Source organism: Mixophyes fleayi, chromosome 9, assembly GCF_038048845.1.
Source record: "Mixophyes fleayi isolate aMixFle1 chromosome 9, aMixFle1.hap1, whole genome shotgun sequence".
In the NCBI taxonomy this organism is placed as follows: domain Eukaryota; kingdom Metazoa; phylum Chordata; class Amphibia; order Anura; family Limnodynastidae; genus Mixophyes; species Mixophyes fleayi.
In genome coordinates this window covers 18,060,847-18,073,319 of record NC_134410.1, presented here as the reverse complement: position 1 = coordinate 18,073,319, position 12,473 = coordinate 18,060,847, and positions in this window count along the sequence as shown.

Here is a 12,473-nt window from a genome sequence, read left to right as displayed (position 1 = left end):
GAATAATTTAAAGTCATTCAGAAACATTTTGATGTGAGAAACAGAGGCTCATTACCCTTCCAACAACTGTGTCCTTGCGAAAGGAACATTTTAAAACATCCAGAACAATTTTGGGAAGGTGCATTTAGAGGGGACGTTTTACCTATTGAGTAACAAGATTAAAAGTACAAATGCGAACCATAAAATGAAGAGAGTCCCAAATTGCCCTTAATCCTAATCTGCCCTCATACCTATGATTTAGTTACCTTATAAATTAGGAGCAATATTCTGCAGTTGATTAAGGGAGCCATTTAAACCTCATGTTTTTACTTTACCAGGTTCTCCAATCCTACAAATAGTGAGCATGTGCATACATATGTATGCAAACAGGATAATTTGCTATAGCTTCTGTTAAAGTTATAATTATCAAAAATCTATATTAGCAATTACAGAACCTATATTACTACTGACAAACTGATAATCTTATGTGTTGGACTTTTAAGAAAAATAGGAGAAAAACATATTGAACAATACAGAGAGAAAAGGAGAAAAGTAGTTTATTTAACACAAATAAGAGCCAGATGTTTAGTAAATTTCCATGACCTTTTGGATGAAATAATTCCAACAATAAGGTCCAAAATTAATGTCCAAGGACATGTCAACTTAATGAAGATTAATGTTATAATGGTCTTGATTGTGAGCCTTGACGCAAGTCTGGGAGGGTCGGGTTTTGGCAAGGATAATTAATGTTTTTGGGAATGATGAGCAACATTTTCTATAAAAGAATGTCCTAACTAAAGATACATTGTCATTTGGCATCAAGACCATAAGTGTGCTGATCACTTAGTAAGCAAGGGCTTTATATATGAATCTTTTATTAAAAAAATATATATATTATATTGGAAATCTGCTCATCTTAATTATTACTTAAAGATAAGATTAAAGAAATCTTACTCACTCCACACATTACAGTTTACAGTACAATTTTTGTACAGTATTATGAAGTTTAGACTTTTCCCAAACACTGCATATGGCAAAAATGTTTAATTAAGCACAAACATCTTGAGGTTATATCAAAACCTAAAAAAACATGTCACCTCGTATGGCCACTTACATGAAAAAGGAGAAGTAGATGTCTTTAGAGAAGTGCTTGTTTCCGTGGGTTGAGGTGTACTGGTATCTAAAGCAAAAATAGTATAAACATTAATCTAGAGAACATGAGGAAGTGCTAGATCAGGTTGTAAAAAGCAAAGTAAATGTCATGGTATTGCCCATATATAAATATATATATATGATGTTCACTAAGGAGCTGTAAGAACTCTGATTGCTCATGAAAAATCACTGTAATGAGTATCTTTGTTCTTAAATAATTTTTCTAACATCAAGAATGAATTAATACTGGCAATTCCCCTTTTTCCATTAGTTTGGGATGAAAGGGTTTAAATTAGTAATGTGAATGGCACAAATGTTATAGCAGTGCTTTGTGATGATGTTTTCACTGGTGTATGACATGTATTGTGGAATCCCAAAATGAAAACTTAGATGATTGTACAGATTTCCAAATTGGATAATGTCTATGTTCATGTATTTTATCCACACCACATAGGTAATAACAATGAACTCTTAAATACCACGTGTAAAGACAAATATCCGTTTCGCACAATTTTGCTGAGAAACTATATATAACAAAATAATCTATGTTGCACATTTTATTTATCTAAATCCCCTGCAAGGAGCCTGGTAAAGCAATGGAAACCACGAAAACCAAGTCTCCTACATTCCAGGTTCTGAAAATATGGACAAGTTGATCCTATCGCAGACACGTCCAAACCATGACCATAGTAAAGATGTCACTCCCATAGAAGATTAAATCCTGCTCCTTTCAAACTCTGAAAATCTAGACTGTACAAGAAAATAAGGATATTTGACAAACATTTAAAACCACAATTGTTATATGGGGAGATTGGGGTAGCACAAACAGTTCTATGGAATAATCAACTCATTCCAGTTTTGGTTGAGGAATTTTATAGAGTATTCCAACAGAAATTTGCCTTAAAGCTTCCAAGCACATTTATCCCTATTGTGAGTGAGGCATTTAGCCAGAACGATTATAAATGCATGCAAATGGGTGACAGAGGTTGGATTATCATTTGTGCTCTAGGTAAATTAACCAATTAGAAGTCAGGGGAGTGTCTTTTGAGAGTCTTTACAAATCCCTGACCTGAGAAGTTGTGCCACTTGTTCCAGCAGCAAGTTAGGAGGAGCTTCAGGATTTGTATTTTTTCATTCTCTTTGCATTTTTTCCCCCTCTACCCCCTCTATCTCTCCCTCTCCTTTAGTTTATCTTATCTTGTATACCTAGTTTACACTCCTTGTATTCCTCCATTTTTCTCGCACCTTCTTTTCTCCTTCTCTTTATCCCCCCTCCCATTCCTCCCCTTTGTTCTTTTTCCAGTTTTTCATTTCCTCCCCCGAGTCTCCCCTTTTCCCTCCTGCAATGTCCTGCCCTGTCAGATCCTGCAGCATCCCTGCTCATTTTTCCGATCCCCCCTCTTCCTCTACCCCCCTCCTCTTAACTTATTCGGGTTTGTGTCCTGTCCCACTCGGTCAGTCTCCCAGGAGTGTCACCAGTAGCGGGGCCCCTAGTACTTGGTCATCCAGCGGCGGTTGCAGCCCCCGAGGTCAGAAGGGGCTCAGGTCGCACGACGTCAGTCCTGGTCTCCTTGGCGACGGAGCAACATCTGACGTTGGTGCCCTCCGGCCTTTCCTCCCTAGCAGCTTCTTCGGGGGAACAGGTCCATTTGGGTGCTCTTCATTATTCAGAGGCTGGAAACATCCGCCCACAGCAGCAGCAGGGGCTCTGGTCCCCAGTTTTTCTTCTGGCAGAGGTACTTTCTCCCCTTACAAAGGGCTAGGCCCGATTTTTTGATTTTTTTGGGACCCCCCCTTTCCCTTTTCATAACGTCCTTCCGGTAATCAGATTCGTCTTACCCCCCTTGCTTCAGGTCCATACCTCAGGTATAGTCCCCTCAGTGGCTTGGTTCCTGTTCAGGCAACTCCTGTTTGGTCTCCCCCCTTCGTTAGACAGGTCCCCTCTACTCTTCTCCCAGATTAATTCAAGTCAAACTCAGGTCCCCACTGATGCTCTGCTCAGTAATGTTAAACATTCCTCAGGATTGACAGGCCTTAACCCATCTTGGCTGGTGCTGTTATGCCCCAATACAATGTCCGCTAGCCAGGTCGATCCCTCCTTTGCCGGTGTGTCAGGTATAATTGAGGTATAATTGAGCGGCAGGCCCCTCCATGTTTCATAAATCCGCCACAGAATAGCACAGTAGCTTCATCGGCAGGGTCCCAGGCTTCCTCTCTGCCACTGGTGGTTCATCTTTCTATTACCGATAATAGCAACTCCTTCTCTTCAGCACCGCAGTTTCTTCCAGCCACTTCAGTCGCACTGATGTCGCAGACAGAGGGGACTCTCCAGTATATGGTAGATGCTCAGGTGGAGAATGGGGGACCGGCGACAGCTTCGGCAGTGACGAATACAAATGTACAGGCAGAAGTTGCTGGTGAGTTGGTATCTGTTGTTATTCCACACACAAATACACATAGTCAACAATCCCACATAGGGCAGCATGCATCATTACAAAAAGCACCAGCAAAGGGGGGCCCCATGGTTCGTTGTGAGAACATGGCACTCTTGCCCGGGATTAGAGCTAGCATTAGAGACAGGATCAAAAAGGGTTTCTTTGTCAACATGTTCAAACTCATGATAGCTTCTAAAAAGAAATTAGATGCAGCCTGCGCTAAAGGTGGCATAGGAGAAGAAGCTTATAAAAATTTCCCTAATTGGCTCGCTGGCTACTGCGTTTTTTCTGCCTGTTATCTTGAAACCAGACCGGATACGCACAGTGAGATTTGGAAATATCTTCACCTTATAAACGAAATTTACATCTGTGATAGGCCAGGGACATGACGAGTCTACGATGAAGAATTTAGGGAATAGGTTACCGGACAATTAGACATACACCTAGGTTTCAGGGATGTAAAGATTTGGATGAAATTTAACTGCGCTAATCTCATATTAGGTCAAAGAGGTAACACTAATAGGTTTCTCCAAGCGGGGAGACGCAATGCTCCCAAATTCTCTAAGAATAGATGCTTCGCATTTAATAACTCATCCTGCGGGAGGGGGAAATCCTGTAGATATAGGCATAACTGCACCCATTGCAGCGGTCCACACCCAGCCAAAGAGTGTCCAAGGAGTGTCCCTGGCCTCGGCAGGGGCCACGCTGGAGTAAAGACCGTTCGCCCATTAATCTTACAGTAGTAGAAAAATGGCTGTCTTTATCCTCAGGTATCTCAGGCATTCTTTCTCCGCGAAGGTTTTCAGTCAGGTTTTCGGCTCCCCATTGATTTGGTGGTGTCTGCGAAGGCCACCAAGGATTTACAATCAGCATATTCGTTCCCTGATATCCTGACCTAAAAATTTTGCAGAGAGATTAGCCTGGGTTACATGATTGGGCTTTCTCGTCCCCTCCCATTCCGGATATGGTCATTTCCCCAATAGGCATAGTACCCATAAAAACGCCAGGCAAATTTTGTTTAATACAGCATTTGTCACACCTTTTAGGCAACTCTGTCAATTATACGATAGATCAAGATACTAGTACAGTAGTTTACCAGTCATTCTAGAAGACTTTGTCGCATGTTAGCAGTTTTGGAAAAGGTGCCCTCATGGCCAAATTTGATGTGGAATCGGCCTTCTGCTTGCTTCCCCTTTATCCAGATTCTTTAAAATACATAGGATTTAGGATTGGGAACAAATATTACATAGATCGTTGTATACCCATGGGGTGCTCCCTTTCTTGCGCATTCGTTGAGTCCTTCAGCTCCTTCTTGCTTTGGGCTATTCAAGCAGGGACAGGTCACCACGGGATAGCGCATTATTTAAGTGATTTTTTATTTGTGGGTCCTGCTGACTCCGGCATATGCGCCGACACGTTGTTTTCGGCCCAAGCCCTCTTTGCCTTGATGGGGGTACCCATTGCTCACGACAAGACGGAGGGGCCTGTCATTTGTCTTTCTTTCCTGGGGATAGAAATTAATATGGTTGAAGGATGTTGTCGGCTGCCACAGGAAAAAAATTGCTAAGTTAGAGATCCTCATTTCTATTATGTTGTCTTTCCCTCTAACACGTTGCATCAGATTCATTCACTACTTTGTTCCATTAATTTCGCCTGCAGGGTTATACCCATGGGAAAGATTTGCTGTAGGAAGTTGCAATTGGCCATAGAGGTAGGAATAGCTTTAGGCCAATTATCACAGGAAATTCGGGAAGAATTAAAAGAGTGGTTGGTTTTTCTAAATAACTTTAATGGCGTTAAAATCAGGCATTCCCCGGATATCAACTAGGGACCTTAAATTACACACTGATTCCTGACGGGCAAAGGGTTTAGGTGAATTTTTCCATGTCGAATGGAGGCATAATAGGCTTGTGCGAAACTTTCTAGTTTTAGAACTTTTTGCCATTACAATTTCACTACAATTATGGGCCCCCGTCTCCATGGTCACAACGTTTCCTTTTGGTGTCATAATTTGGGAGTGGTCCAGGCAATTAACCGCCAGAGTTCTTCGTCTCGTCCGGCAATCAATTTACTCCGGGTGCTGGTGCTCTGTTGCCTGGAACATGACATAAATTTTCGGCCCAGACATGTCCCCGGTGTGGACAATGGCATAGTGGATGCACTTTCTCGCTCCGACTGGAAACATTTCAGAGCTTTAGCTCCACAGACTGAAATTCAGGATATTGAATGTCCATCTTATATTTAGCAGATGGTAGAAGTGGTATAGTAGCTCTGGCAGTTGTTTCCCTGGCCCCTTCCACTAAGAAGTCCTATCAGCTGGCATGGCTGCGTTGGGTAATGTTTGATTCCTTGGGAGATTACAACGTTGCAGATCCTTCAGACAGTATGATGGAATTTATGTGTGAATGTTACCAGCAAGGGGTTAGTAAAGCAGCCATGGGGTCTATGTTGGCAGGGATAGCTTTTATGTCCAAATTACAAGGCCTTTCAGACCCCACTAAATCTTTTCAAGTTTCTAAAGCTTTGAGGGGGTGGACTAGGCTAAGCTCTCTTTTCTTGGATAGTAGGAGACCTATAGATCCGGTTTTACTGGCCCGCATAATTTCATCTTAGCCACAGGTTACCATGTATGGTTAGGAAAGTAAGCTGTTTAGCTCACCTTTTTCTCTGGCTTATCCCTCATCCAGTGTAAAATTGCTCATTCAAAAACGGATCAGTCAGCCAGGCGTCATTGGTTTTCCGTGTCCCCGCAAGGCAATAATGTAATTTGTCTGGTAAAATGTTGCAATGATTTTTCAGGATTACGGCCCGTTCACGCTGATCTTTGGCTAGTACATATTGATGGTTCACCATTAACGAGATTCCAGTTTTATGCTATTCTAAAAAGGTCGCTAGTTGTTTTGTGTTTAAAACCTTCCAAGTTTGGTAAACATTCATTCCGCATTGGAGCGGCCACAGCAGCAGCAGCCGGGGGCGCTTCGGTGTCGGAAAGTCAATCGTTAGGCAGATGCAAGTCAGGCAGCTAAAAGAGATATGTTTCGCCTAATATGTAAATGTTTATTTCTTTTTTTCTGCTTTGTTTCTTATCTTTTCTTCTTCTCTGCGGTGGACCCAGTGGTCTGCTGTTTGCCACTTTTAGCAGGGGCGTGAAGGTATTTTTTCCTGCTTCTCCCACGGATCAAGGCCTTATTAGTGGTGTGCCATCGGGGTTTGATGGGTTTTTTACCTTCACTTGGGTTGTAGTCCTTTCACTCTTTTGTTTCTCTATGTTTTGTTTGTCATGCATATATGGTATTTTTGCCCATAGAAGTTATAGTTTCTAGTTTTAGGTTGGGTTAATGCCACTTCTAACCCCCCCCCCCCCTCCTATCATAGGCAGTTTGTTGGGATATTTGTCCAAAATATGTAACCCTTTCATTTACTTGATTCTATTTAGTTTATAGAGTCATAGTTGGGTTTTTAGGTAGTATTTGGTATAAGTATTTTAGTATCCAGTTCAATTTTTACATTTAAATATTTGTCCCAGGTTCACACAGGAAGAGGACCCAGGTTTGGGCGTTGGGTCACTCCTACATCTTTTGAGCGCAGAAGCACAAGTTAGCGCATTACTGGTCTGGTTTCCCTTTCCATGTACATGTTAGATGGATTGGTAAGAGAGGTTTAAAGTGGTCCGCTTTCTTTTCCCTCCTTTCTTTTGAAATTAAATCATGTGGTCCCCCGGATATTCTGGTAATTCATTTAGGAGGCAACGATGTGGGAACTAGCAAGCCTCTGGACTTCATTATTCGGATTCGAACAGATTTGTCTACAGTTAGTTGTGTTTGGCCATCTATTAAGTTATGTTGGTCCTACATAATCCCTCGTTTGTCATGGAGTTCACAGATCCCCTTTTGCATTTTGGTTTCTTTGGTTAAGAAGATAAATCAGACATCAAGGAAAGTTGTGAGATTGTTAGGGGGCACAATGATAGCTCATCCCCTGTGGATGAAATCATCCAAAGGGGATGTCATCAGATTGTTTGTCCACCTGTGAGGACACCTTGGCCTTTAACTTATGGTTAGCCTTGGACATATTGTGGTACCAGCCATAGATAAGGTTTATCCTGGATTGGTGGTATTATGGTCAGACCTTTCCACCTTTATTGGTTATGCTCTTCTAGCTGACTGCCCTGCTCTCGTCTGCCATTTATTTCCCTAATAATTTAATAAATTGTTTACTTATTCCAAACCGTTAATCTGTGCCATAGCTTTATTGCCACGAGACATATAAGGTTTAGGGTTATATAAGGTTTACTTAAATTAGTATGTTCTAACCAAAGGGAAGCATATTGCTATGCATTTTATTACTTTGTTCTAACTAAAATTCTGGCTCAGCAGCAGTGAGGTGTAGCTAGACAAGGAGGGTGACCCTGACTTGGATAATACTACTACCTGTCAAGTTAACATCCTCACCTTGGGACTCTCACAATGGAGATAAAGAATGCTTCTTTTAGGGTTCTTTGGTACTGTATGTCAATCACATTTTTGATGTTTTATGATACATTTCTTAAACCACTGTCACTCAAACCCATCTTATGGGCACTTACTTGCAACTGGGGATGTAGTAGTTTGTATAGAAGTGGTTGATGTTGCGGTCTGCAGTGTACTGGTAGCTAAAAAAAGTTAGATAAATAATCAACAAAAGAACAGTGGAAAGTTATAGATCTTGCTGTACCAACAATAGATAATATGATAATATGGTTTTTATATGTTCTCGATGTCCACTAAGGAGTCATACATGTACCATGATTGCTCAACATTTATGATAGGTATGGGTAAAATACTTTTCACAACCATGCATGAGGTAAATTTGCCATTACCCATTTTTTCTATTGGTTTAGAGATTATTGTGCATTGAATATCTTGGGCAATCCACAGCTAAATTATTAGAAATCTGTGATAAGTTACCACTGGTTCTCTGGGCAGGAATGCATCTCATATTGCACAGTCATGTAGAAATTTAGATTTTATTTTTTTATATTAATGGCATTTAAATAGGAATCCTGGATGGATGGCGATTACATTTTTAAGGGACACTCTCAGCTTAGAGGATGGGTGCAGAGCCTTTTTCCACCTGAAACAACTATTTTCTTTTCAACTGTCCTTGACCCAGAATTATTTTCAGACATTCAGAAACATTTTGATGTGAGAAGCAGAACCTCATTACCTCTCCAACAACAGGATCATTTTAAAACTTTCAGACCAAATTTGGGAAGGTGGTTTCAGAGGTGACGTTCTACCAATTAAGTATCAAGAATAAAAATACAAATAAGAGCATGAAATGAAGAGTCCCAAATTGCCCTTAACCATGATTTAGTTACCATGTAAATTAGGAGCAATATTATGTACTGATTAAGGGAACCATTTAAAAGTGATGTTTTTTCATTAGCCAGCATGCAAATTACTATCAGGGTCTCCAATCCCACAAATAGTGAGCATGTATGTACTTATGTATGCAGACAGGGTAACTTGCTATAGCTCCTCATATTACAGCATACAGTACAATTTTAGTACAGTATTATGAAATTTAGACTTATCCCAAACACTACACATGGGAAGAATTTTGAAATAGGCACAAACATCTTGAAGTCTTATCAAAACTTTAAAAAAAAATGACACCTCATCTGGGCACTTACATATAATAGGAGAAGTAGATGTCTCTAGAGAAGTGCTTGTTTCCGTGGGTTGAGGTGTACTTGTATCTACAACAAAATTAATATAAACATTAATCTAGAACACACGAAGAAATGCTAGATCAGGTTTTAGAAGACAAAGTAAATATCATGTATTGCCCATAAATATATACTTGATGTTCCCTAAGGAGCTGTAAGAACTGTGATTGCTCATGAAAAATCACTTTAATGAGAACCTCTGTTCTTAAATTAGTTGTCCAATATCAAGAATTAATTATTACTGCCAATTTCTCTGTTTCCATTAGTTTGGGATAAAAGGGTTTAAATTAGCAATGTGAATGGGACAAATGTCATAGTAGCAGTGCTTTGTAATGAAGTTTTCACTGGTGTATGACATGTACTGTGGAATTCCAACATCGAAACTTAGGTGATTGTGCAGATGTACAAATTGGATAATGTGTATGTTCATGTATTTTATCCACACCATATAGGTAATGACAATGATCTCTTAAATAGCACGTGTAAAGACAAAAATTCATTTGGCACAATTTTGTTGAGAAACTATATATAAAAAAATAATCTATGTTACACATTTCATTTATCTAAATCCCCTGCAAGAAGCCTGGTAAAGCAAAGAAAAGCAATAAAACCATGTCTCCTACATTCCAGGGTCTGAAATCTGGAAAAGTTGGACCTACCTCAGATATGTCCAAACTTTGACCATAGTTAAGATGTCACTGCCCTAGAAGAATAAATCTTGCTCCTTTCAAACTCTGATAATCTAGACTGTCCAACAAAATCTTTATATTTGACAATAATTGAAAACCACAATTGTTATATGGGAAGATTGTAGCACAAACAGTTCTATTAAAATTCGACTCATTCCACATTTGGTTGAGGAATTTTATAGATTTTTCCAGCAAAATTTTCCCTTAAAGATTCCAAGTATGATTATCACTATTACTGTTTTCCAACTGAAACTCTGGCTCAGCAGCAGTGAGGTGTAGCTAGACAAGAAGGGTGACCCTGAATTGGATAATACTATTACCTGACAAGGTAACATCCTCACCTTGGGACTCTCACAATGGAGATAAAGACTGCTTTCTTTTAGGGGTCCTTGTTACTATATGTCAATTACATTTTTAAAGTTTAATGATGCATTTCTTAAACCACTGTCACTCAAACAAGTCTTATGGTCACTTACTTGTAACTTGGGACGTAGTAGTTTGTATAGAAGTGGTTGCTGTTGCTCTCTGCAGTGTACTGGTAGCTAAAAAAAGTTATATAAACATTCAACAAGAGAACAGTGGAAAGCTATAGATCAGGTTGAACAAACCAAAGAAAATATGATGATATGGGTCATAAATGTTCTTGAATTCCACTAAGGCGTCATACAAGTACCATCATTGCTCAACATTTACGACAGAAATGAGAATTATTATTTTTCTAATCCATTTGAAAAACATGTATAAGGCATATTTCCCATTACTCAGTTTGTCTATTGGTTTAGAGATAATTTTGCATTAAAGATCTCTGGCAATCCACAGCTAAATAATTAGAAATCTGTCATAAGTTACCACTGGTTCTCTGGGCAGGAATGCATCTCATATTGCACAGTCATGTATAAATTCAGAATTTTATTTTTATTAATGTCATTTAAATAAGAATCCGGGATGGTTGGCGATTGCATTTTTAAGGGACACTCTCAGCATAGACGATGGGTGCAGAGCCTTTTCGACTTCGAACAACTGTTTACTTTTTAACTGTCCTTGAACCAGAATTATTTTCAAACATTCAGAAACATTTTGTTGTGAGAAGTAAAACCTCATTTCCTCTCCAACAACAGGATTGTTTTAAAACTTTCAGATCAATTTTTGGAAGGTGCATTGAGAGGTTACGTTCTACCGATTGAGTAACCAGAATAAAAATAAATATATGAGCATGAAATGAAGATTCACAAATTGCCCTTACGCATGATATAGTTACCATGTAAATTAGGAGCAATATTATGTTTTGATTAATGAAACCATTTAAAAGTGATGTTTTTCCATTAGCCAGCATGCAAATTACTATCAGGGTCTCCAATCCCACAAATAGTGAGCATGTATGTACTTATGTATGCAGACAGGGTAACTTGCCATAGCTCCACACATTACAACTTACAGTACAATTTATGTTCAGTATTATGACGTTTATACTTTTCCTAAACACTACACATGGGAAGAATCTTGAAATAGGCACAAACATTTTGAGGTCTTATCAAAAAATTTTGGAAAATGACACCTCATCTGGGCACTTACATGAAAAAGGAGAAGTAGATGTCTCTAGAGAAGTGCTTGTTTCCGTGGGTTGAGATGTACCGGTATCTAAAACAAAAATAATATAAACATTAATCTAGAGAACATGAGGAAGTGCTAGATCAGGTTTTAGAAGACAAAGTAAATATCATGTATTGCCCATATATATATATATATATATATATGCTTAATGTTCCCGCAGTTGCTGTAAGAACTGTGATTGCTCATGAAACATCACTTTAATGAGAACCTCTGTTCTTAAATAACTTTTCTAATATCAAGAATGACGTATTACTCCCTCTTTCCCTTTTTCCATTAGTTTGGGATGAAAGGGTTTAAATTAGTAATGTGAATGGCACACATGTTATAGTAGCAGTGCTTTGTGATGATGTTTTCACTGGTGCATGACATGTACTGTGGAACTCCAACATGAAAACGTAGATGATTGTGCAGATTTCCAAATTGGATAATTTCTATGTTCATGTATTTTATCCACACCTTTTAGGTAATACCAATGATCCCTTAAATACTACGTGTAAAGACAAAAATCTGTTGGAACAATTTTGAAGACAAACTATATCTAACATAATAATCGATGTTACACACTTCATTTATCTAAAACCCCTGCAAGGAGCATGGTAAAGCAATGGAAACCAATTGAACCAAGTCTCCTACATTCCAGGGTCTGAAAATCTGGACGAGTTGGACCTATCCCAGACACGTCTAAACCATGACCATAGTAAAGATGTCACTCCCCTAGCAGATTAAATCCTGCTCCTTTCAAACTGTTAAAATCAAGACTATCCAACAAAATCGAGATATTTGACAATAATTTAAAACCACAATTGTTGTATTGGGAGATTGGGGTAGCACAAACAGTTCCATGGAATATTCGACTCATTCCACATTTGGTTGAGGAATTTTATAGATTTTTCCAGC